This window comes from Drosophila gunungcola, unplaced genomic scaffold, assembly GCF_025200985.1.
Source record: "Drosophila gunungcola strain Sukarami unplaced genomic scaffold, Dgunungcola_SK_2 000001F, whole genome shotgun sequence".
Classification (NCBI taxonomy): domain Eukaryota; kingdom Metazoa; phylum Arthropoda; class Insecta; order Diptera; family Drosophilidae; genus Drosophila; species Drosophila gunungcola.
The window spans coordinates 436,664-462,747 of record NW_026453197.1 but is presented as its reverse complement, the minus strand read 5'-3'; the positions used below and the strand labels follow the sequence as shown (position 1 = coordinate 462,747).

Genomic DNA, 26,084 nt, shown 5'->3' with positions numbered 1-26,084 from the left:
CCATGGCAGTCGCAGCTGCCGGAACAATATATTAAGCCGTTAAGTGAGGCAACGACGAACGCTCTGTTCTGGCACAGATTGCGGCACAAATTGTCGGGGCAATACGCTGTGTATACGTAACATTGCCTTGCAGTTTGTCGCTACAGCAGAGATACTGATGCACTGAGACGTACCACATTTTTTATTTTCTATAATCAATGTAAGCGGAGCTTTGAAAGTCGGATCTTATATGAATTTTATTATTAAAAAGTATGAGTATTAAGAGATTAAAAAAAAAAACAACAAATAAGATACTAGCTCCATTATTTTTTAGAGCATAATCTATTTTGATTAAAAGATTGCGTTTATGAAATAATGTCGACAAGTAAATGTTTCTTTTGAAAAATGTTTAAAAAAGTTGTTACACCATTTTGGCAGATAACTATTACTTGTTATTAATTTACTTGTTATCAATTGTTAAATATTCCGCTTCTAAATTAATGGTTTTCTGTAAATAAATATATATTCATTTTTTTAGTAATATTTTGTATCTTTTGTTAAACCCCAAAGCATTGAATATTTTCGTTTTCCTGAGTGCATAGAAACGTTTACGACGTTGACACAATTACAATGCATTAAAGTTATGATGAAGCCAGCTATGGCGATGATGATCATCATGTCCTGGGAACGCGATTCGAAATGGGAATGAGAATGGCCCTGGATGTGCAACAATTATGAATCTTTCGCGCTGTGTCGCATGTGTTGAATGCTTGACTGACAGCTGAAGGATGGCAAGGACACAGGACACAGGACACGCAGGCAGTCGAGCAGGAAAATCCCGCTGACATACGGAGCGAATGCGATGGAGACATCAGCAAGCCCGCCAGCATTTCACTTACTCATATATACAACATAAAAATCATCCTGCCTGGACGTTGTTTCGCTTGCGAAAATATTGCTGAAATTCTCGCAGAACATATTTATGTCCTTAAGCTAAAGACAGCTCGCATTAAATATTCGTGAGGAGAGGAAAATAATTGAAAATAATTAATGACGAAATTAATGCTACGTTTTAAAATTAAATTTATTAAGCCAGTGCTAGTCTACTTCTTATTTAAAATTGGGGACCGAAAATAATTTATTTTAATTTGGGATTGCTGTGATATTAACTCCGTATAAATATATAATGAGCCCAAAGTCTCAAAAAAACTATTATATTTGGTCCCTGTTTATAATTAAATAACCGTGTTGTTTTTGGGGAAATTTGTATTTAAACTTTGGCGTTACACATTTTTAAACTTAGCTCTACATTTTATCTTATACCTAAGCCCCTTGAGGTATTAGGAAATCAAATTAAATAAGCACTAAGCTGCTGGAAAATAATAAATTGCACAAGCATATTTGATGAATGGCAACTACTTCCGCAAGGATATTAAATTCTGGCTGACCGAAAAAAAAGTGTAAGGCAAAATAAGAGCAGATTCCCAAAACTGTGGCGGCGCATCATTCGAAAAGCCATTTGTAAATAACATAACCGAAGGGCATTAAAAGCTAATCCCGTTTTGAGCCAACGGCAGTAACGGCAGCTGAACACGTTTACAAGGATTCGGAGGAGGAGTTGGGAATCGCTGGCCCAAATCCACGTCACTGTTTCCTGCTTATCCCGCTTCTTTGCCATTTTCAACCGCTGCATATTTATGTGATTTATGCTAAAACTCTGGACCCTCGACCCCCGACCTTCCTTCGGTTTTGTGGGTTAACATGGTGTGGCCTGGGGCGACATTTGGTTAAGGCCCCCCTTCGGAAAAGGAAAAACAAAAGCGGCAGCGTAAAAGGGAAATGCGGAAAATTAGGATTGAATTTCTACACCCCAACTGACAGGACCTGCCACCTCCGGAACCTGCTGTTGCTTTTCTATATAGTAAATTCCTGAAACTGGTTGGCTATGTACCTGCAGATACATATACATTTATAAAGGTTTCGAGGAGCATTGCGGGGCGTCTACTCGATTATTAGCCCCAAGGCCTTGTGGTTATAAATTCAAAGCGGCAGACACATTATTTTCGTTACTTTCCTTATTTTCCCTTTTTTGGGTGTGTTCAATACGGCCTCCGTTTTTGTAGGGACTCACGTTCAGTTTGTGCCGCGCTGCCTTTTAAATGTTTATGCCAATATTTACATTTCTGAGGTTTGGGCCAATGATAAAATATTTGATTTTCACACGAATCCAAATGGCCAAAACACGAGGGTTTGAGCAGTCCCAAAAAAAAAATTCCAACGACCCGTCTCAGCTGGAAAAATAGGCAAATCGTGATAAGCACACACTTGATCGATGGCGCTAATGGTGGCTTATTTATTTTCCTCTTTGGCCTTCACTCTGACCCACAAAAAGTCAGAAATAAAGGAAAAATTATTTGAACATTATAATTGAAAGGAAAGGTTTTTGACATTTTAATTGAAAGTGCTTCTGAAGTGTTTATAAATTAAATAAAATTAAAATAATAAATTTGTAGCAAGTCCAATTTGTGGCGATTTTACCTTAATTCGAATGCCTTCCACAAATAGTGATAAGATTCTATTCACTCTTCATTTCCCCTAAACACTTTTCAGCCCATTCGTATCAATTAGGCCGCTAATTAACCTTAATTATCTTGTCAGCTGTCAATTAGGCCGGGCCCAAAAACAAATGCCAGTGCAAAATGCTATGCAAATCTCAAGAGGCCGCCGGATTCAGAAAACCCCACCTAAGACTGGTCTTACCCCACTTTGGCATTGGGGAAAATCGGCTTAGATGCGCTCAGCCACCTTGAGAGGTTTTGGCATCTCGCTGCGCTGCTTTTTCATTAATTAATTTACTTGCAAAGGAGAATCTCCCGCTCGTTGCATAAATATTTGACTTGCCGGCAGCAGCAAAAATGAGTTTTACTTTCTAGGAATTTAAATGAATGGCTGTCAGTCTGTCAGTCAACCAGTCGGTTTGTCTATCCGCATACTGAGTACAATTAGAGCTGGATTCAGCAGTTTCCTTGCTGTTTGCTATCGCTGCTCTGGCATTGCATAAAAATAAGCTGTCCTTGCATTAAGCAATAAGAACAACAAAGTCGCGGTCCGCCGGGAAAAGCCGGTAGTAAGCTTTTCCTTTTTCCGCTTTCCCCACTGTCTTAGCCCAAGTTTTGAGTAATGAAACCGCTCCGCGAAAAGTTCTATGCTGTAAATCTGTTGGATTAATTATTACAACTCGGAATTGTTTACAACGAATGTGCAGCGCTTTGACTTTTTGCTTGTTGCTGATTACGCTTCGTTGGCTTTTCTTTTGTTTTATTTGCTGCTTATCTCTGCATAGTTTTTGCTCTTATTCAACTTGTTTTCCAAGAGTTTTCTTATCTAAGCGACATGTGTATAAACATTTTGCTGCCTCATTTTGTTAAACTTTGGGGACCAGCGAGGCGCAAAAATCAACTGCCAAAGATTGTGTCCCAAAAACAATTGGTACACAAAAGGGTCTTTAGCTAAATACTCCAATAAAGTGCAATGTCGGAGTGACGGGCAGCAAAAGGTTCCCAAACCTTTTTTAATTAAAAACTAATGTGGCGAAAGTGTGTGTGGGTGGAAGATACTCATTCACCCCTAAATACTTGCCCGCACACACCAAGTAAATTACGCCTAATTGCGAGTGTTTAATTATGCACTAGTTTAATTTTATGGTCTTGTGGCTTGGGGCCCACCCGAAAATATATGAAGACATTTGGGTTGGTGGCAAGTGTTGTGGGCTGTCTATACTCTCCCCGGCATGTGGAGACAAGCGAAGAGTCCTTCTCGCCTAATCTGCTTGTGTGTTTGCTGATAATTCCCAGCTTTAATTTTCGCAAGCGTAGTCAAAGTAGCAAATAATTGCTTGCTTCTGCACACAGGCAGAAACGTATAGCAGCTTCAAATGATAATATAAATTTAAGGAAGTCATCAAGTATTTCAATGCCGGTTTAATTAAATATATAGTAGAGTGATTTAATATATATGTAAAGTCCTATAATTCCAATAGACGTACAGCAAAGTTTATCTTTCTGGGTATTAAAATTCAAACAACTTATACCTCTTTTTTTTACACAAATTGTTTTCGGGGCATATTAGAAATTTACTTTGCGCTCAAGAGGAGCCAAGAAACAGGAGCTGTGGAGCCTGTTTATAAGTACTTGAAAATTCCTACGCCTCAACACAAAAGGAAAATTGGTAAAAGTTTATTTTCTCGGTTTGCTTTCCTGTTTTTGTTGTCGGTTTGGCCCGAAGGGGTGTGGCAATTTGCGGTTGCAAACTTATAATGTGTGCAAATTGGTCTATGAAAAAATCATGTGTGAAAATTTCAAAGAGGAAAACGAGGCAAACGGAGGCAGGAAAAGAAAACTTGGAAATTGTATTGCCTACTTTTATGGGCTGGTGAAAAAACCCAACGTGGGTGGGTTGTAGAGTCTATATCCCCCCGGGATCGTAACGACCTTTTGCGGTTTTCCGTCGGCCAACATTCAGACTTCAATTAGCCCTTGAAAATAGATAGCCCTAACAAAAGGTCGAAAGAAAATAAAAGAAAAGAAAAGCAGAGACGCCGTCCATAGCAACCTTTCCCCATCGACACCTTTTGCAAATTGAACGCTCATTATTCAGACAAAAGGGAGACCATGTCGATTGAAGGCCGGGTCTGGAAACAATTTAAAATTAATTGGTTTCAATGTCTTTCCTGGCTGTGGTTGTTGATGATAGTAGACGAAAAACCTGGCCTACAAATTGGTCAGCTTTGCCCCGCCTTTTCTTCTGTGTGGTTTTCTCGGAAAATGAAATCATTTGAAAGTGTTTGCAGGCCCCCAACTGCGATCCTTCGAGCCCATGCAAACAATAAAGCCAAAAAGGGTTTCTACTTTCCTCCTTTTCGTCTGCAATAAACTCTCTTTTTTCACAAGCTTGCCTTACCATCAAACGGATGAGACGAGAGGCTGTAAAAATGCAGGGTTGGAGTGGAAAGGCGGCCTAATTAAATGAAAATTCATGGCGTATGCTCTGACGAAACTTTTCCATGTTGTTTTCCGTCTGCCTTTGTTGTTCTTGTTCTTGTTGTTGTTTTTGTTTCCCCCCTGAAAAGTATCCCAAAATTACTGCCAACAATACTTTGAATATTTTTGCAACAAGGCGACACGGTGGGCGTGTCTGGTGTGTAACACATAGCATACAACCTTGTTTTGTTAATAAGATACAATGTTGTTCAAGCAGGTCTGATACTCTTAAACGACGATCTGGGTATAGCCCTTAAGGATTATTTAAAAAAAATGTATACCCTTAAAATGTAGTTTTAAAAATTTAAAATAAAAAAATAAATATTTGTCATCGATCTATCAAAATCTTAAGAGTATTTATTATTTTTTTTCATGAAATCTCAAGATGTTTTAGGATTTGGGTTCTTTTCCAAAAAGAAAAAACAACGTTTTAAATTCGACCACAATATGTATTAATTACAACTTAAATCCTTCTATATTTCCACTTTTTTTATATATAATATTTATTATTATTTGTTGATTGGCATGACTTAACTTTATAAACTGTTTTTGTTAAGTATTAGACAAAACATGAGTAATGTTTAACTTTGTGGAAAGTAAATACCCTCCGATATAAAACCAATACTTTCTTCTAAAATCACAAGAAATATTTAATTATTATTTTATTTTTTTTAGTCACAGAATTCGTATTTCAACCGCGCTACACCCATATATAATTTAATCTAGTTCTCTGAAAATCTAAAGAATTGCCTGCCTAGAAATTCTTGAAGATTTTTGTAGAGTATTACCTGTTCGATAATTTGTTCTCTTCTTTTTGCCCTGTTGTTTTTCAGCTTTTTAAAAGCCGTTTTGTTGCCTGGCAGCCAACGAAGACTGAGCTGCGTGTGTGGTTTGGCAATTATTTGAGTAGTACTACAAGGCACACACCCACACTTGCACGGATCAGAAAAACACACAGAAACACAGATGTACATAATTACTTTGTATACATTTGCATGGCAGACTGTGAAAAGGGAGAGGAAGTCATCGCAGAGAACAATCAGTGCGAAACATTGTAATGTGAATACGTATACGCAGTGTGTGCCAGTGCGACTTTGGCTCAGTTTAGAGCTCCTCCTCCTCGCCTGCTTTCCGTGTAATATGCTGCCATGTTATGTCGTAAATGTCGCTTTTTATTATTTTACATACATTCTTATGTTCGCCGTTCTTTCTCGCCCAGCTTTCTGCTTTTCCTATGTTTTATTTACATTTCAACACGCGTTTGCCCGGATGTCTTTCCTCTCTGTCACAGCCAGTCTTGCTGGCTGTCAGCCGGGTCTAAAAGCGGAGCACATCTAATTTTCTGTGTAATGACAGTCTGTCTGGGATAGACGAGCGGAATGTCTTCAAGCCAAGCACAGAAATATTTAATGCCGCTGATTTTTCTAATTAAATGTCTGCCAACGAGTTGGCAACTGATTAAAGTCGTTTATATATTCGCAGAAGCAGCCATTTATTTTACTCGCGTTCGCCACGCTTGCCTGCACACATTAGTCGCACCTGGCGTATGCGTAATGCATTGTAATTTTTCCTGAAACTCTCAGGCACTTCCTTGGCTTTTATTGCCCACTCTAAGCTGATTTATTTGTGCTCTAATGAAATTTGTTTCTTGCGCAGCGGGGCCAGAAAAAATAAAATTAAAAGCGTACGCCTGAGTTTCTATAGTCGAAAAAATACAATACAATATCGCCCACGTCTTTCCTTGCAAGTTTTTTACCAACACTTCCATAAAAATATGTATTAAAAAGAGATGAATGAACTTAAGCCATACATTTACTTAAGTTCAATACAAATTTCCTTTATATAATATATATTTTCTTTAAATATGTTTCCTGGGATAAGGTTTTGCAGATGTAATTTTTGTAATCTCGTGATGCTTAAATTTAATTACAATCCATTCGCAATAAATAAGACTTATTTATTTCAATATTAGCTAAATAATTGCGTTGGTACATATCTAACATTTTAGCTTTCAACATTTTCAAGAATGCGATCAATAATTTCTTTGTAAAAGTTTTTAACTCAATTAATTATATATAATTTACTGTACTTTAATCAAATTCGTAAAAAAAACATTGAAGAAAATGATTAGAAAACTTTTTTGTAAGTATTTTTTAAGATTAATTAGCTATTTGTATATCTATACGTGTTTAATAAAGCATTGGTTTGCCCGCATATTTTAGACCCAAAAACTAACTTAATTTCTCACGTCATTAAACAAAGCTTGCGCGTAAAATCTAAAACACAAAAAAACGTGTCAAAACTTCATTGAAATGTCCACCAAAGTGCAAACGTAATTAATTAAAATGCAATTCGCATTCCCGGCCAATAACCGCAGCAATAAAATCCATTAGAATCAACAAATTCACAGCTAATAAAAGCAATTTGCTATAGATACAATTTCCATTTGTTGATTAGTTAAAAATAATGTGAGCTCAAACTTACCGCAATATTGTGTTTAATTTTGAGTTGAATTCGGTGGTTTGTTGGTGGGTTAGTCGTGCGATATTAATGGGTCTGTCTGTCGCGTTTTAATTAAATTGATAGTGAGTGTGTGTGGGGAACGTGCCTCAAATTTAACACGCGACTCACTGAGACGAGACTTTTTAATTGACACACATCCACGGCACTTGAGTGGGGAAGAGGATGGTGATGATGGGTTAAGGATCGGTTCAGTCACCTTACAGTCTGGGTCTATTTTTTTTTTGGGCCGAACACTACGCGACATGACGTTATGCTGCAGGACGAAGACTGAACGCGACGTGGTGTCCGTGGCGGTGCGTGGGTGTGAGTGTTGCAGGTTGCAGATGCAGCAGCGACAGCAGCAGCAAGCGCAGTAGCAGTAGCAGTTGGAGGAGGAGCAGTCACAACGGAGCTGAGTAGACCAGGCCACCTACAACACGCAACGACGACTGAACGAGCGATGGCCCAAGGACCAACAGCACAGCCCCAAAAATACAGAAGTCCTTCGCAGCAGCAGCAGCAGCAGAAGCAGCAGCAGAGCTGTGGCAGCGACAGGAGCAGCAGCAGCAGCGGCAGCAGCAGCATAGCAGCAACATGAAGGAAAATCTTGGCTAAGCGAGCACGAGAGAGAGAGCGAGTTTCACGGGCAGCGAAAGAGAGAAAGCGCCGACACGAGGTGGGCATTTTCCGTTTTCCGCGAAGCCTGCAATTTGCGTAGCCTATCGGCATTTTCCGACGTTGCACGGCTGTAAAATTGTTCGTACAATGCAATTTGCTCATTCGCGAGAGCAACGCGGAACGCGACGGAATCGGAACATGCAGTGCTGGGTGATGTAAAGGAATTTGGATGGATTTATGGGGCTGGAAAAATTAACATATGATTTACCATAATTTCTGTATTTTTGACTGAGTTGTTTCCAAAGATTAAAAATTATATATTTTAACCAAAATATATTTCTAATCTATCATTAACTATTATTACATATCTATAGTTCTTTTAAAATACTTTAATAATGTTAATATTTCTGTTAAAAAAAAACATATTAATTTCGTCTTTTTTTTTAATAGTTGACAAATATTATTCTGGTTGGCCATCAGGGATCACAAAAAATTTTCGTGCCTTAAAATAAGGGTTTCAACAGATTATTTAAAAATGGTTACTTTGCGCTCAACCCAGAAACTATAGACAGAACAGAATTATGTTAACTATACCAAAGATTAAACATTTTTTTGAGCGGAGGAATTTCTGGTGCCTTAAATTAAAGTTCTTAGTTCTAATCAAAACATTTGTCTTTAGGATAAACAAATGTGACAATAGTGACAATTCTTTTGATTTCGTATTATTTCTAAATCAAAATCTTCCTTCTCAGGACCTTTGAATTAAACAGAACAGTGGTTGCAGCTCTGTAATGAGTTAACAGGACCCTCAGAGGCAGCATCACCGAAGCGGAAGTGAAACAGTTTACCGTTTGCTTCTCTCTCCCAGCGGCTCTACCGTTCTCTCTTGCTCTCTCGAGTCTCTCTTGCGCCTGCGCTTCCAGAAAGAAGCCGAACCGCAGACAAATTCCGATGCTGGCCCTCGGATATCAGCTCGTCCATATTGAGAATCCACGAATTCCTGGCAGCGGACAAAGCGTAACTTGCTCCACATATTCTAGCCCTACTTACACACATACACCATGGCGTCCCGCACACTCACACACACATGCAGAAATACAGGATTACAGCGCTGCTTGCGCCCATTAGCCGATGCTGCGCTGCCGGCGTCGCAGTCGCTGCGCAGGATGGGCTTTGTTGTTGTTTCGGCCTGGCGCTGCTGCTGCGCTGCCGCCAGCTGTTATCACCAACAAACATTGACGCTGCTGATAAGAGCAAAAGTAGCAACCGAGGCACATTAAAACCAACAACGACCCAATTTCCTTTGCCGCCATTGCCACTCCTGCTGATAATGACGAGGATAATGATGATCCCTGCGCTAGTCATTGGCCCCACTTGCCAATTCCCAGGGGTCAAGCCGGGGAGCAGGTATTTTGATTGGTTTTCCACTACGGCAACATAGTTTGGTGCACTGAGAAAAACTAATCTAATCAGATTATACACGGGTGTGCTAATCTGACTTAAACAACTCTTCAAGAGCTACTTAAAAATCATACTTCATTTTATAAAAAAACATTTTGAAAGTTACCTCTATTGTATTTTTTTGATTGATCAAATTAAACACAAAATATTTAATAATTTCTTATTTAATTTCTGCAAAAAATTATTTTTTAGTCTGGAAAAAAAAACAAACTATCTGGCGAGTATAATATTTATATAGATTCAATTTCTTCAGTGTCTAGAAATTGTATTTCTGTGAAAAAGAGCTTTTTAAATAACTCACCAAACACAAAAACGATTTAAATGAACATCGGCCAGCCAACAAAAAAAAAAACCATTCCACTTTGGGCCTGGCATTTTAATTCTCGTGTTCAACTTTGAACATTTTCTACCTTGGTACCCCCACACCCCCGAACTTAATTAAATGTTGTTGGAAAAATGCTTTTCATTTAGGCTGCATAAATTACAAAGCAAAAGTGCCACTCGCAACTTCAAGGAGGAAGCCAAATCTTTTTTCGGCCCTTCCCGAGGCGTTGACTAGTGGCTAAATTATGGGGTGTTGCTCAGCTTATGCAAAATAAAATAAGTGTCTTTGGCCATTTGTAGTTGTCTTCGGATTTTTTTTTTCTAAAGCGAAACAGTATATTAAATAAGTCAAGATGTTAAGCTAACCCTGTGAATTTATGCATATAAAAAGGGTTTTGCACTAGGTTTTGCGGAAATTGGATTAACCCTGATAAAGGATTTTTCCTTTCTTTGTTGTACGCCATTTATTTAAATTTACATTTATTTAAACTTTTATTAAGCTTAACTAAACTTAATTAAATGATACAAAAAATCAAAGTTGAAAATATTAAATTCACTTGACCAAAAGATATTTAGAAATGACTTTTAAACTCCGCAGCGGAAATAACGGTCGCTGTGTGTCCATGTACGTGTGTGAATATTTGTTTAGAATTAAGTGAATGTTAAGAGATTGTGTTTTGTTAATATTTCGTAAGACCCTTAAGACGGACTTAAATGAACAAGTAAGCCACCAAGAATTTTAAATAGCTGTTTATTATTTAAGTGAACTTGTTTCTTCAAGTAATTTTATCTTAAATGTATCCAAGAAATAATTATTGTTAGATACCTATAGGACTCCATGAAGCCTCTACAAATTGATGTTTGCCAGAAAAAGGCGCAAAAGCGATGACACTTTTCTCACCACAGGACACTGGGCAAATTATACTGGGAATGTCCTGCAGCGTTTCTTCACCCCACAAAAAAACCGAAAAACACTTCACACCGACTTGTCATTTGTTTCTTATTGTAATTTATGTTCAGGCAGCGATTTATGATTACATTGTGATTTATAACGAATAAAGGCTTCAGCTGCTGCCGTTCCAAATATCCAAGGGTTGAGCAGCAGGAGGCTCGAAGGACTCTGCCAACTCTCACCTAATGTCACACGGCTGGTAAAAGTTTTGTGCAAGTTGTCAAGTTTTTCAGCAGTTTTTCAGCTGCTTGTTTCAGCTGCTTTTCACCGGCAAAGTTTTCCCCTCGATATTGTTGCAAGTACAACGCAAAAAAATGGCATACAATCTGTCAACGTTAAGCAGGAATGGCAAAGAGGCAACCGAGCAAGTCAAGAAAATCAATTCAAAATTGGCCATCGAGTTCTTGGGTGGTGACTGTCTCAGGTGTTTATGAAAATTTTTTTATTACAAGTCCAGACAAGGATTTTCTTAAATTAAAAAAAAACTGGTTCAAAGACTGAATGAAAAGTAAACTTTATTGTAATTTTCAAAGAAACAAAATTTATTTACTTATTATTAAAACAAGATCTATAAATAGGTCTTTTTAAAAAATCGAATCGTTTCAAATTTTTAAAAGTAAAAAATAAACATTTTGAGTATTAAAAATGTAGAAATATTTACATTTTTCGTCAACTTAAACAAAAAGTTTACTTACATTTTTAAAAGTTCTTTTTCCTATAATTGTTTAAAGAGTATTTAAAATACATTTTTAGTAATGTTTAAGATAATCGTTGAAATCCTTAATTTCATAACAAACCTATTAAAATTTATTTATTAACTTTTTTAAGAGATTTCTGATTTTTAATGTATATCTTATCTTAATGTTATATCTTACAGTTGACATTTTTATTTAATATAACCTTAATATTTTTGTTGTAGGCAGATAAAGTTTATCTATCAAATTATTTCAAGAGGAATCGATTAGCTATACGTTTTTGAGTGTTTTTATCTCGCAATTGACAGTTACAATTCCATTAGGCGACAACCGCCCGGAAGCGTCTACAAATTGGCGCTTATACATTTTTCATGTACTTGGCATCATTTTCGAGTGACCCCAACTGACAGGAACGCGTGTTGCCACGAGTTGCGGCTGTTCCGCCTGAAATGTCAAACAAACACCGCCCAAATTAGCCCAACCACCCGATTGGTGGGTGGTGGGGTGAATGTAAAACTTTATTCTGACAGCTTTTGGCCTCGGACACCTTGGGCCAGGACATGTCAGACGGAAGCCAAGAAGCAGGATGCTGACGAGACGAAATTTTTCCTAATGCCATTTGAGCGCCTTAAAAAGTTTAAAATTGCAGCATATTCTTTGCTTTTCGTTTCCGTGTTATTACATTTTTATTGGTTGCTTTAGGCTCTATTATATTGTTTTATTAAAGAGCTTGAAATGAATAGAGTGTACATTTAGTATTCAGTTTTTTCTTATTCTTCTTTTTGTTTGGTTTTTTTAAAAAAAAGTATTCTTAAATTCTTTATATTTCTGTAATCTGCAACTGCATTATTGAAATTTCTTGTTTACCTATTAACACTGTAGTCTCATGCTTTTATTCAAGCGAAGTGTAAGCTTTTTTTTGAAAAAAAACAAATGCAGTACATACACAGTAAATATTGACCAAAATTTTAAGCGGATTACGTCAATTAAATATTCTATGAAAATATTATAAGACCTGTTATTTTTTTAGCCAGATGAGATAATCTTTCAGTGGCTGATGTTAGCTACCAATAAGGAAATATTTTAAGTTTTGCCGAAAAAAGCCCAGCTCATCCTTCAACTTTAATCATGACCCAAAAGAAGTCTGGCGTGTGCTTATTAGCCACTACCTGAACACAAAAATTATAATTAATTTAGCTTGAAAACTGCCAGCCAACATCAACTTGAGCCTAATTTGTGCTCTCTTCTGCCCGCCGGGAGCTGTGGAGGAAAGTGCTTGGTAATTACTTTTGGCATGGCAGCGATGAAATCGCTAGAAAATCACACAATTCAGGCAAAGGAAATTAACTCATTTCCACATAAATTAGTTCCGATTTCCGGCGCTCTCTCTGGCGAAATATTATGCGTCGATTATGATTAACGATCATTGGCGTAGCGGGGCCAGGACTTTCATAAATAACTCACTGGACTCGTTTGGCTGGGAATGAGTGGGCACAAATCGTTCACGCCCCCCTCCCCAGGACATAAAATATCAAACGACACTCGCAATTCGTTTTTCTCTGCTTATTTTCTTTGATTTCGGCTCGGCCATTTTTTCGCCTGCCCCGAAAATTTATTTATGAGCCCCGTTGCTGGTGAGCAATTTTTAAGGACACGACAGGGCGACGCTGTGAGGCGGTCTCATTGCGATGGCAATTACGCGATCTGCGCGCTTCGAAATATTGCCAAAGTCATTGACTTGGGTCCAGGCCATCTATGAATTATATAATACCAGCTAGAGCTGAATGATGCACGGCAAAAAATTAGAAAGTCTTTTCTCTAATCCTCAGAAAATATTTCGCAACTGCAGTTTCAAGGCAGAGGAGTTTTATTTCAGACGATTAACCTATAATCCTAATCACTTAATTAATTTAATTAGTGATTTAAAAACATTTTTAAGATTAAAATATCTGATTTGTTTACCTAACCTGATTTTTACTAAATTATACACTTATTTCTTTGAGTGCGTCTCAGAAAAAACATCTGGAAAAGGCGGAACCGAAAAAACCTCAGACACGCCAGAATATCAATGAATATGAGTTATTCGCACGCATCCGAAAGTTTTTCACTTTACAGAACTCATGAAAAATACATTAAAGTGCCTGAGGCAAAAAAAAAGCCAGGAGAAGAAGTCTTCTAAAATCTGCCGAGTTGTAAAAAGCGGCTGCCATTAAAAATGAATTTGTGCCAAAAGCGCAACTAATGAATAAGGCAATCTCACTTCAAAAAAAGCCCTCGAAATTAATGTGGATGCCTGTTTAGGATAAATCTCAGCCTCGAAAGTCCGGGCCAATCAATCACCTGATAAAGAATTTGTTGACCAAAGAGATTTTTCCAGTGGATTGATTTGTTTTGCCTTGCTTTGGTTGCCTTTTGTGCTTCGGACAACTACAACCCTAGCTTCGGCCTCAATTCGAATTATACATTTGACATATTAGTTCTGGCCGATAAAGAAATTGATTTCTGCCTTTCAGTGGCAGAAATTTCGGCGGCTTGTATACCCACAGCTTTTTATAGAAAATTGCTTTATTGAGTGGGCTGAAAGGTTGGCTGGGATATTTTTAGGCATCAAGTTAGGGTTGCTTTAGATTCGATAAGTGCTCTCAACGAACGCCCAAACACATTCATCACCTTTTAAGAGTGGGCTTAATCTTGATTGGCATTTGTCCTAAATACAGAGATATTTACTTAGAGCAAGTGAATATTTATTTATTTATTTATTTATCCGTTAAACTATTGGTTTGAAAACTTGTCATTAAAGTCCTTCTTAATAGACAGTGATCCCCAAAGTCAGGCAAACGTGCGGGAAAACAAAACACTCAATTGGAAATCAACGAAGATGTCAATTCCTTTGAGTCGTTTGAGCTGCTTTAACAGTTCGCTAACAACATTGTTTATATTGTCCGACCGATACTTGAGCTATATGATATAGACACGCGACTGATACTTACTAATGAAAAAATCCAATGCCATGCGGAAGCTGTCCGGGTTGCTGGATGGTGGGAAAGCAAACATTTTGGACGGCTCTTTTCAACAGCAGGATGTCCAGACATTCCGCACACCCGAGGCAGCTTCGCATTTTTGGGATGGGATGGGGGCAAACCCAAATCCCAGAAGTGGACCATTGGATACAGTTGACGTATTTTGTTTATGTGCGTACGCCATTGATGACAGACAGCCCGTCGCAGAATCTATACGATGTTATATCCCCCAGAAGCACGTGATGTCATTAGCAACAAAACCGGACGGTTTCCACAGTATGGCATGGGATGCTTGAAGAGGGCGACAGTCTAACGCATTTGTCATAAACTAACGAAAAATGCCACGAAATTCGGAATGGAAGCCGACACGAGCACCACCAGCACCGCCATCACCGCCAATACCGCAACCACAACGCGCCGAGCACACACGCCAATCAACGTCAACATCCCAGCTGGCCAACTGCAGCAGTACACTGAGCAAAAATAGAGGCATATATGGAATATTGAAAAATATGTAATTAATGTGGTAAAATATGTATTAAACGTAGATTCGCTATTAAAAATAATCTCTGAAAAGCTATCGAAGGTCAAGTACACCTATAAAAAATATAATAATCCACCACCAGTGAACCAATGTATTCATACTATTATTATTCAAATAATTAAAACTGTTAAATAGAAGAAATATTTTTGATATTAGGTAGATGGCTGCACTGCTTACAACCAGCGATCCCAAACATTTACTACTCGCAGTTAATAAAATGTTACAATATTTTTTTTAAACTAATTTCATATTAATAATAATATTTAAGGTTTACAACCAAAAATGTTACAATTTTTAAATTTGTTGAACCAGGTTTTTGCTGTGTAAACGCTACAGCTGTAATAGGACCCAATATCCGTGGCATTACCATGAGTATCGGTGAGGAGATGAGGTTGGGATTGCCATCGGGGCCGAATCCCGGCTGAGTGATCTATGCCGCCCGTTGGCCGTTTATTGAAATTCCTTAATGAGCATCACTCCAAATGACCCGTGGTGACCTCGCTCCTCCATCCATGCCAGTCAAGTGAAATGCAATTTCCGCAGGCTGGTGCGATTCGGTCAGGCTGCTGTAATTTGCAGGCAATTCAATTAAAACCAACATGCAATGTTGGCATAGGAAAAAAAGTTAAAAAACTTACAAAAACAAACGCACAAGGTATGTTTAATTGGTTTTATATAATATATAATGATCGTAGCCAAATGGCTTAAATGAAACTTTACAACTCATAAAATATGCAAATAGAATTGGTTACCCAAATCAAAACTAAATAAATATATATTGCTATAAAAAAAGTCTAAGCTAATAACATCTTCAGTATGCAGGGACTTTACCCAGCTATAAGTACGTAAATATCGTATCACTTCTCATATTTCGGGCATTAATTTCAATTAATGGGGAGCGTGATAGATGGGGTAATACCACTTGGTTTTGGGTTACGTGTAGTGGGTGGTTCTGGGTGGGGCGTTTTGTTGCCTGTCTTGCAAATCGTTGTTGCCAATTACCGCTAATGTCGCACAGTTGCCGCATTGCCATAAAATTAATGATAAGAGCGCAATAAAATAAGTTTTACTGCAGGCGAGAAGGAGGCGACAACATAAAGCCAAGGAAGCGCAACAGCTTGGTGCGGGGGAGGGGAAGGGAAGGGAAGAGGCGGATCCGGGCACTATATAGTATATCCCCTATATAAACCCCTCCCACGAAAGGGGTTGTGTCAGCAAAAGGTTATGCCACAATAAAATTAAATCCAACAAGCGTGAAGTAGGTGAAGTGGTTGCTTGCTTCGTTGCTCGCTATGCGCTGGCTTTGCAAATTGAAAACCTTGGACTGTTTTACGGCGAAAGGAGTTGCGAGTTACGACCGGTGGCGACTAATTGCCAGTCACGGCTTTAAGTCGAATCCCCGTCTAAGCGGCTTACTAACGAACCTCCACCCTCCTATCCAGTGTCCATTGGGTCATCAGTTGTCGCTCCTTTTTAATGCCAGCATCCTTGCATCCTTTGCTTATCACAGCAGCGGCAGACAAAGCCGGGCCTCCACACATTAGCATATTTAACTTTTATCCGTGAAATGAGCTTTGAAATGTCGGAATATAAAAAGCCTTATATCAATCTCTGCCCACTGGCGAATGTCCCTTTTTTTGCGTCCTTGTTCGTCTTCGTCGTCGTCGCCGTCTGCGTCTTGGGGCTCAAAAACTTTCGGAGCACCTTTGCAACTTTCTCCCACTTTCCACTCAGCCTTTCTCTCTTTTTTTTCTATGAATAAATTGCGCAGAATTTATGTGCAAAGTTTCGCCCCTGAAAGGAAAGTGGCTAGCGGAGTTTTAGATGAATCTGTTTGGCTTAGTCTGATGAGTTATCTGCGTAAATGCAGCAGGAATATAGGTAGTAAGCAGCGCATCCAGAGGCAGTTGCACAATTTATGGCTGCAATGTTAATTGAGCGCTGGGCGGTGCTACTTTTCAGATGCCTTTGCTTTCTGCAACCCAGAAGTTTGCCCAGCCAGCGACGTCAAAGTTGAGTCCCAAGGAGAATTACAGTTGCACTGTGGCCATCTCCCATCCGAAGTTCGGCAAAAATCACCCAAAACTACCCAAAACTAGGTGGCAGAGTCAGTCGCTCCCGGGCGGCCGAGAAATTCGGAAATTTGGAAATCAAAGCTGCATATGCACAAGTTCTTTGAAGTTACTTGATCAAATTAGGTGAAGTAGCTGGAGAACCTGAAGAGCTTTCGGTTTGCCCTTTCTGTTGGAAACTAATTTAGGTTTAGAAAAATCGCACATTTTGTGTTCTCTTCAACTGTTCTACGATGGAATATATAATATATGTACAAAAAGTCTTACTTCAAATATAATGTCAAACTATTAGAGTTTAGTAATTGCTGATTAATAATAAAAATATATAATTTGGTTCACTTAAGTTAAAAAGGTGAATAATATTTATTCGGAATTATATAGCATGCCTTATTCAGTTTTTTTTATTTTCTTTAATTTTAGTGCTGTCTAGTTTCTTACTTTACCGAACCTATGGGGTACTATATAAAACATTTTTTAAGCCTACTTTATATGCAACGTTCCCTGTGTTAATTAATGTAAATGAGTTTTAGGGGTACTTTTACTTTATATGGTTAATTTCCATAAAGCATTTTGCTTATCATTACTCAAAATTGCATGTAAAATTAAGTTGTTCTTGGTTCGGTATCGCTTAATTTTGTTGTTCCAAGCCACCGCTGTTGCTGTGGCTATTATCGCGATGGCAGCGTGTTGCCAAGCGTGTAAGGATTAAGATTTACGCAGTGTTGTGCCAAAGGAAGGAAGGAATGCGATTGTGGAGATGGCTCGTGGTAGGAGGAACTGGAAGTGAACCAACTGTGACACATGGGTGCCTCATTTCCGACAATTCCACCGAATGCAAAGTACCCCCAACACGCACCCACAAATTTGGCATAGGAGGTGGAAACGCCAACGGTTGGAAGGGGAAAATGCGAGATGGCTAAGTGAGGGTAAGGAGCTAGGCACAAGGCACTCGTTACTACACTTAAAGAATAAGTCATGCAGAAAATTTCAAAAATTATCCTTGCTTGTGAAGGGAGTGTTTGTTTTATGTTTTGTTTTGCGTCGAAGTACTTTTAATGTATTTGTTGTATTTATTTTGTTTTAAATTTCAAGGAATGTTTTTGTATTTGTAAAGGCACTCTGTCTAATGTTTTATATCTTACAAAAAATATGTTACACTCGATTTAAAAAAATACGTAATTTAAATGAATGGCCTTAAATTATTTGGCATTTGTCTTTTTAGTATGGTATATTCAAGGAATGAATTTGAATTTGAATTTGTTATGTTTTTAAAATTCATTTTTTAAGAATTAAGATAATTCAGATTATTTTTCAACATTTATTAAATAAACTAACTTTTAAAATATCTTTTCAGCTTTTGAATAATAGGTAATGATATCGTAATAACGTATAACGTTTAATTTTAAATATAAGGAATAAATGCGACATATTTATGTTTTACATTTTTTTTGAGTGCCAGGCACTTTACATCTCTTGGCTCTCGTCTTTTGGCAGTGACGTTGACGACGGGCTGCCTAGACAACAGCGACGACTTGGTTGTGGCCGCTACGTAATATTGCTGAAAACCACAGAGCGGCGTCGCAGGCCACGTTGCGTATACGTAATATTTCAGCATTTGCCTCACGCTTCGCTGCCGCTGCTGGGCTGCTCCTTTTTGGCTGGTGTGTGTGTGGATGTGTATGTGTGTATGCGCGGTCTACCATTATCTGTCTGGGAAGCCATTAATTTTTCAAGATTGATCCGGTATGCAAATTACTTACACAGAATGTGCACGAAAGCGCCAGCAGCGCCATCTACCGACCGACATGCTTCCTTTACTACTTTCGCCTTACTTTCTATTATGCCTCTTTTGCGTGTGTGTCTGTGTGGGGAGTGGGAAAAAACAAATTTTCCAGCTACTACATTTTATTTAGGAATTTAATTCCTTGGGCGGGACTTGCCCACAGTTTAAAATAACAAAATGTGTTTCGTATTTCAGAAGCTTTATTTCGGTTTCTTCCTGGACTGCGTTAAATGCGTGCTAGATAATAACATGCTGCCATTGATTTAATGCCCATAAATTGTTTCATTTGCTGCAGTTTTAATTACCCCCCTCCTGGGCATTTTCCATGGCACGCCACCGGCTCTCCAGAGTGCACTTAACACATTCATTCTCCGAGCTGTATGCAAGGGCCCCTTTTGAGGTGGAACAACGGGCCGTCGTGAAAATAATAATAACATATTTTCATGCTGGCATTAGCTGTTCGTTGATTTTTGCTTGCATATAGTGCAAAGAGCACCCAGGTTTATTTGTTTTTCCATACATATTTTATTTATTTTATGGGAATTATTTACTTAATCTAAAGAAAGTTGGTAAGTTATAAAAAATTAGTATTTAACAACAATTTCAGTGTTAACCAAACTTTCTTTTTTTGTACTAAATACGAATCTCGATAATGAGAAAAATATTTGGCTCCTTTCGATTGTATTACATTTTAATGGATTTTTAGGCTAGATACTAAGCTCTTTTAGATAAACTCCACTAGAGAATTTTCTTTTACATCTTTTGTGTGTCCAAAGGCGAATTCAGCGAAAATGACAGAGATCACTTTACGGCTGGCATGATGTTAAACAAAGCTGAGTGCGGAGATGTTGATGATGATGATGAGGGTGCTGTTTACAAGGTAACACAAGTACCTAAAACTCGCACACACTCATGGCACACACGCAGGCATACGAAACGCGTATTTCCCGAAGGAGAGGGTCTGATAGCAATCAAGACAGCTCAGGCAGAGGAAACAAAAGCCAAACACTGCAAACACCGGCCTAACAACATGGTCAAACAAACAGCAGGCTCAGGACTTAAAGTCCGCACCGCTCAAACAGCACCCCCCTCCCACCGCCCACTCACACCCCCTCACACCCGCAAAAAGTCATCTGCCATTTACAGTAGCAAGCGAAACCGTGAGCTCTGAGCCGCAGCGCGTTATCTTTGCCCAAGCTTTGCATAAATCAACGTAGAAAAAAACGAAAAAAAATTAAACGAAAAGAGCCAGAAATATATTTTCCAAAAACCGAACTCAAGCGTTAAATTGAACGTGTTTTTATACCCGGTAATCGTAGAAGCACTGGGGTATATTGTCTACGGGCATAAAACGAGTGACAGTACAAACCAAAGGTCGATAGTGAAAACCATCGACACCGATTTGACTTTCGATAGTATTAAATTAAAATACTAACAAATAAAAACCAAAGCTAATATATATTTTCCTATCCAAATCATTTAATACATGAACGATTTAAAAACCAACTATGGTATCTAAATTGATATTGATTGTTTTGCCAATTCTTCTTCTAAGTAGTCAAAGATTTTTAAAATATGAGTGGAAAAATAAATTGCTTATGATCCTGCTTGACAAAAAAGGTATGAAAGTGAGCGCATGGTATTTTGTTGTTGAGTTCTATTTTTAGTGTATTCTTTTGTGCCAAACAAATTATATAAAGACGCGCCCCACGTGAAATGCAAAACAAAATGAACTTTAACATTACATGAGAAAAATCAAAATACGTAAAACAAACAAAACACGTCGACGGACATTTAATTGGCTTACATGCCAACAAAACCCCATGGGGTTTGTCCAACACTCACATACACATTTCTACGTGTGCGTTGCATAAATTACATGAAATTTACAAACAAATTACGCGCATGCAAAAGGTAGACACACTTTATGAGGATTTTTATTCCCTACTACACTTTATTCTTTTTTTTAATCACATTCGAGGGTTGTGGCGTTTTTTTTTATAATTGGCTGCTAGTTAGGGAAAAATCCAAAGACTAAACTACGCTAAACAAAAGCTAGTTATGAAAATAATTAAAAAATTGCAGAGTTGTCAGCGCAAAATAAGTACCTAAACTGTCAGTGGATTTGCGTTGGTGTTTTTTTGTTTAGTATTTTGTTATTGTTATATCACAAAATTAAATTATTTTTATCAATTCTAACCAGATATTAGTTGACTTTCAAACAAACAAAAAACTAATTTTTATATTTTTCTAAGTTTCTTAAAATTAATTTTTGAATTCTTTTCATTATTTTTTTAGGGAGTTATTAAGAGTTTTTTTTGGAACTTTAGTTTTAATTGGCATCAGTTAAAGGTGTTTAAATTTTGATTGGTTTCTGGCCAATGCGACTTTTAATTGTGTTTAATTAGTTTGGCTTTTCAACATTGCTATGCGGCAATTGTTCTCAAAAAAAGGTGGGTGTGCATTTCTATAGTGCGTGGTTGCGGAGGGTGGTGGTGGAAATTTTCATTGGGTTGGCTTTTGGAGTGGGTGCGTTATGAGTGCCGCCATCGAGGACATGGCGCGTACGATGTTGAGTTTTAATTTATGCACATTCGCAAACACACACACATTTACGCTTGCCATGTCCTCGATAAGTGTCCCTGTGTGTGTGTGTGTGTGTGTGTTTGTATGTATGAAGTGTGTGTGGGAGTCTCGCGAGTTTTTCATCGACATTTAATTGAAAATAACTCAAGCGTGTCAGCAACGCGCGCGGTTAATGAGCGAGAAACTCGAATGTCTGTCGCGACTTTCTCTCTTTACCCCTCATGTATGCGTCTTTTTTCCCCAGACTACCCATCTCTTTCATGCATACGACATTTCCATATTTTTTTCCATTTTTTTTAGTCCGCCAGCAGCACGTGAATGACATCAATGACAGTGAAAAGGCGTTTTTCTGCACTTAATGAGGAGGAGTTAGTGGTTGAAAGAGAGGGGGAGATCCCAAGGATCCCAGACACACACACACACATAGATTCGCAAAAAGCTAAGCAAGTTTTTGGCTTTTTATCTCTCTGCGTATGCGTGTGACAACTTTATTTATGTGTCTGCAAGGCTGAGCCAAAAAAGTGGAGAAATCACGAGGAGATGAAACTTAAAAGACATTTTCCTCAGAGGGTGTGTTCCATTAAATCAGTTCGAATATGTAGGTGAAGTCGGGATGGAGATAGAGAAGTTGCCTTAAACAGCCGTCCAAACTATGGGCATAAATCACAAGTTCCGCTGATGTTGGTGGTCCGTAAACATATTAGGCTAAACAAGTTTTATCAGAAGCTCCACCTGTTTATCGGGGGTAACAAAGAATTCTAGGTTGGAATAAACATACTCTGTGCATTTTCATCCAATTTCAACTGAAGGATTTCTGTGTCCCCTCCATATATGATAGTTTATATTTAAAACCATTTTTTGAAAATAAAATATTTAGGATGTACCCCTGCACTTATATAAATTTGCCTGTGATTTTACCTTTCATGAGACGTATATATAAGTTATTTATAATTTAATGAATACAATACTGATAAAAAATACATATAATAGCAAGAACTAATCTCTGGGTTTTTAATGCAAAATGTTTAATTTTATATTTTAATGTTTTTAAAATCATAAAAAAAATACTTGAATTGAGTTTGACACACTGCTTAGATAAAGGTTTAAAAAATATATATGAAAATATAAAAGTTACTTTATATAATGAGGGCATTTACCTATATATTCTAAACATTAAAATAATGTTTTTGTTCGCGCTTTTTGATTGTCATTTTGGAACAGTATACCAGACAATGTAGCTTTGTAATGAAATCAAGATAATTATAAATATTTTTGATACGTTGCCATAAATTTGCATATTTTGCCAAATTGTTTTATGTAACGCCCAGCTTGAATTCAAATGAAATAATTAGAATTATAATTGCTATTTCGACCGGACCAAAAATTTCATCAAGCAATTCAGGCAATCCCCGCATGCAAAAACCAAATTGCGGATTTTGAGGGAAATTGTGTGGGTGCTGGCCTCTGAACCAAATTAAACTTTAGTTATTTATATTAAAAATTTTGCTTTATTGATGTGGTTTATATACATGTGGCCGGCGTCCTTTTGCCCTCTTTTATGAGCGGCAGTGGTTTAGTTTTATTTATTTTTTCCTCGCTCCACAGATGTTACATATTGAGGGATCTAAATTCTGTTTTCAGTTGAATTTCTTTCAAAGCACACTTCGTTTAACTTGACCTTTTTTTTGGGCTAGTTATGTGAGCTGAGGGCTGGCCATGTGTTTGGCAATTTCCTGGCTACGAACGAGTTGACCGCAAAAAAAGCTGAGCCAAAGCCAAAGTACAAAGCACGAATGTGAGCAAATAAAAACCAAACCCAGGCAATCAACAAATACATATCAACAGCACCTTATAAAAGTATTTGAACCTTATGCTGACCAAATTTTATCGCATTTGACACACACAAACCACTGTATATATATATATATATATATATATAGTGGAACATGGCATTGATTTTGGCTTTTATTAGCTGCTCACAACAAGACGCAAGAAAAAATGTGGGGGGCGTCGCACTTGACTTCATCACCCTTTTTAGAGCGGGACTTTGGGGGGTCCAACTTCCACTGCAATTGCCGTAATCCATTGCCAGAGTGCCAGCTTGGCGGGGATCACGTCCAGCGGCGTTAGCCGGGAGTATATCTTTTTAAAACATTGTTAAAGTTTTACCCCCACTAAAGCTTCGTCTGCTGCTGATTGGCAACCCTTCAACCCAAGCTTTATCACAGCGCTGTTACTTCGCCTACGAAGGTATATAAGTTCTGAACACACGTTGCCTTCAAATCTGCTCATATACCTTAAGAAGGTATAACATCCTTGATGAAGTAAACGAAAAGGTACGCAAATCCTCAAAAACGTAAATTTTTAAAAAGGGTCACGAGTGCATCATAAGCGAACTTTTAAATAATAAAACTAATTTAAAATATCAAACTAACAGGTAAAATCAAGATCGCAAGTAGAATATGGTTAGGAAAGATTAAACTCACATTTATTTTTTTTTTAGCTAATGTTTTTAACTTTTTTAAATGTGTGCTTCAAGCCATTTCAATAAATGTATTCCTGAGGAAAGAGCTGAGATGGATATTGTAAAGCCTTTGTCAATTTCCTGGGCTAAGAGGTATTTGGGAGCCGTTCTCTTTGAGTGTCTGGCTTTTTATTGAATTCGAGTTCAATTTGTTTTTATTGATTTGCCATTTTGCACTACCCCCAGAGATGTGACGGAAATTGTCAATGTTTTACAATAGTTGCGCCACGCCCGCCCCTGAATTTCCCTCCGCCCCCTTCTGTGCTAGCCCGCCAACGCGACCCCGGCTACATCATCATGGCTTTTTGAGTTTTATGTGCACTTGATAAAATTTCAATAGTTGAATACACCGCCCTATCCCCTTGTACTCATCTTGTTGTTTTACTCTCGCGTTGCCTTTCGGGATTGCCCTTAGTTTTATGTGATATTAAAATTGATAGCAAATCGCTGCTGCAACGCATTTCAAGTACTCACTTTTGCAGCCAGCCCCCCGTCGCAGCTTTGTCTTCTTTTTTTTATGGCTCTGAGCTGTGTAAGCCAAGTTCTGACGCTTGGGCAAATTGTTTTTCCATGCGAATTTCAATAAAGCCAATTCCATATTGCGCATACGCACTGTGTGACGTGGAATATCAGAATGGCATGCCTTATGCTCGACTGGCATTGCTAAATCTTTTTTTTTACTCGTACAAAGCCAAACGCATAAAAGAAATAAAGATGGGAACTATCGGTATTACAAATTGGGGGATTGGCTTTTGAAAGCTTATTTCCAAAATTTAAAATACTTTTATCAAAAAAAAAACAATTTTTGATTACTTTGACGGTAATCTGCTTGAAAGTACAGTTATATTTTTATTCCCAAAAAGGTTATAGACTTGTTAGATCATGACGGTAAATGATCAGATTTAATTTTAAAAAAAAACTTAAACTATCTAATAATACAAGCTTGAAGGGCTATAGCATAAAATAAATAAATTAAAAACAAAATATCTAAAATAAGAATAAAAAAATATTATTTGTTTATAACTGTATAGGCTAACGTTAAACAATAAACATTAAACCTCTTTTAATTCACTTTAGCCAATGGATTTTTCAAGCCAAATGTGTTTGCCCATTTAATTGTTTCTTCGAGGACATAACAATAATAGAGTAACAAAGGCCCATGAGCTCCTCACATATGGACAATTTCGGAGTGAGCGACTAATGCAATAAAACGCAGACAATGTGTGAAGTTGAGCGTTCGAATTTCCGAATGCATTTTCCATTTTCCAATGCACGGCTGCATCGGCGACCGAAACAAAGAAAACGCACAAAAGCCAAGCCCCCTGAAGCTCCCTTTTCCTCCACGCCTCCTTTTCCTACCCCTAGTGGGCGTGGTTGCGTGTATAATTTGCGATTTATGTGAGCCATGTTGACAGCAGTCGCGAAGTTGTTGGGAAAAGTGAGGGGAAAATGGGGGAAATGGCAACAACAGCGGCTAACACGTGCTGTGCGTCATCTAATGCGACTGACAAACACCTACACGCAGACACAAACACAGGGGCTCACACTGCCAAACACACACACATATGTATGTACACACCATCACACACAAAGGAAGTTGCACAATGTGTCAAATGTCATATATGTGTCGCTAATAAATTCACTCAAATGTTTCAATACCCGCACGCCTGCCAGCATAATAAAAAGATCCCCTCGCACTTCGCATCTCATCGCCGACACTGACAAACTGCGAATCTATGGCGACATAAGCAGACAGCCGACTGAATTTTCAAAGGATGGGGAAAAAAGGGCTCTATCGACACTTAAAATACTTAGGTTGATTTTTGAAACATAAGTAATTAAGTTTTTATATACTATTTTAACACGTTGACGAACAAAAATCATGGTAAATCATATTAAACAACAAAAAAAGGAAAACTTAGGTATATTTTTAATTTTTTTTTCATATGTAATTATTACTTATTGCTAATGTTAACATTTAAAAA

General features: G+C 37.9%; 1 long non-coding RNA gene across 2 annotated transcripts in view; it reads right to left on the bottom strand.

Annotated features, from left to right (window-relative positions):
- LOC128263129 (uncharacterized) overlaps positions 1-24,844 on the bottom strand; it is a 62,417-nt gene extending 37,573 nt beyond the window's left edge. Inside the window, exon 1 of one of the 2 annotated variants that reach the window (XR_008268412.1) lies at positions 24,574-24,844. This is a non-coding gene — a long non-coding RNA (uncharacterized LOC128263129). Of the gene's footprint in view, positions 1-7,502; positions 7,956-24,573 lie in introns of those variants that run through there. The other variant, XR_008268410.1, reaches the window with a different exon arrangement.
- Between the last annotated feature and the right edge of the window lie 1,240 nt (positions 24,845-26,084).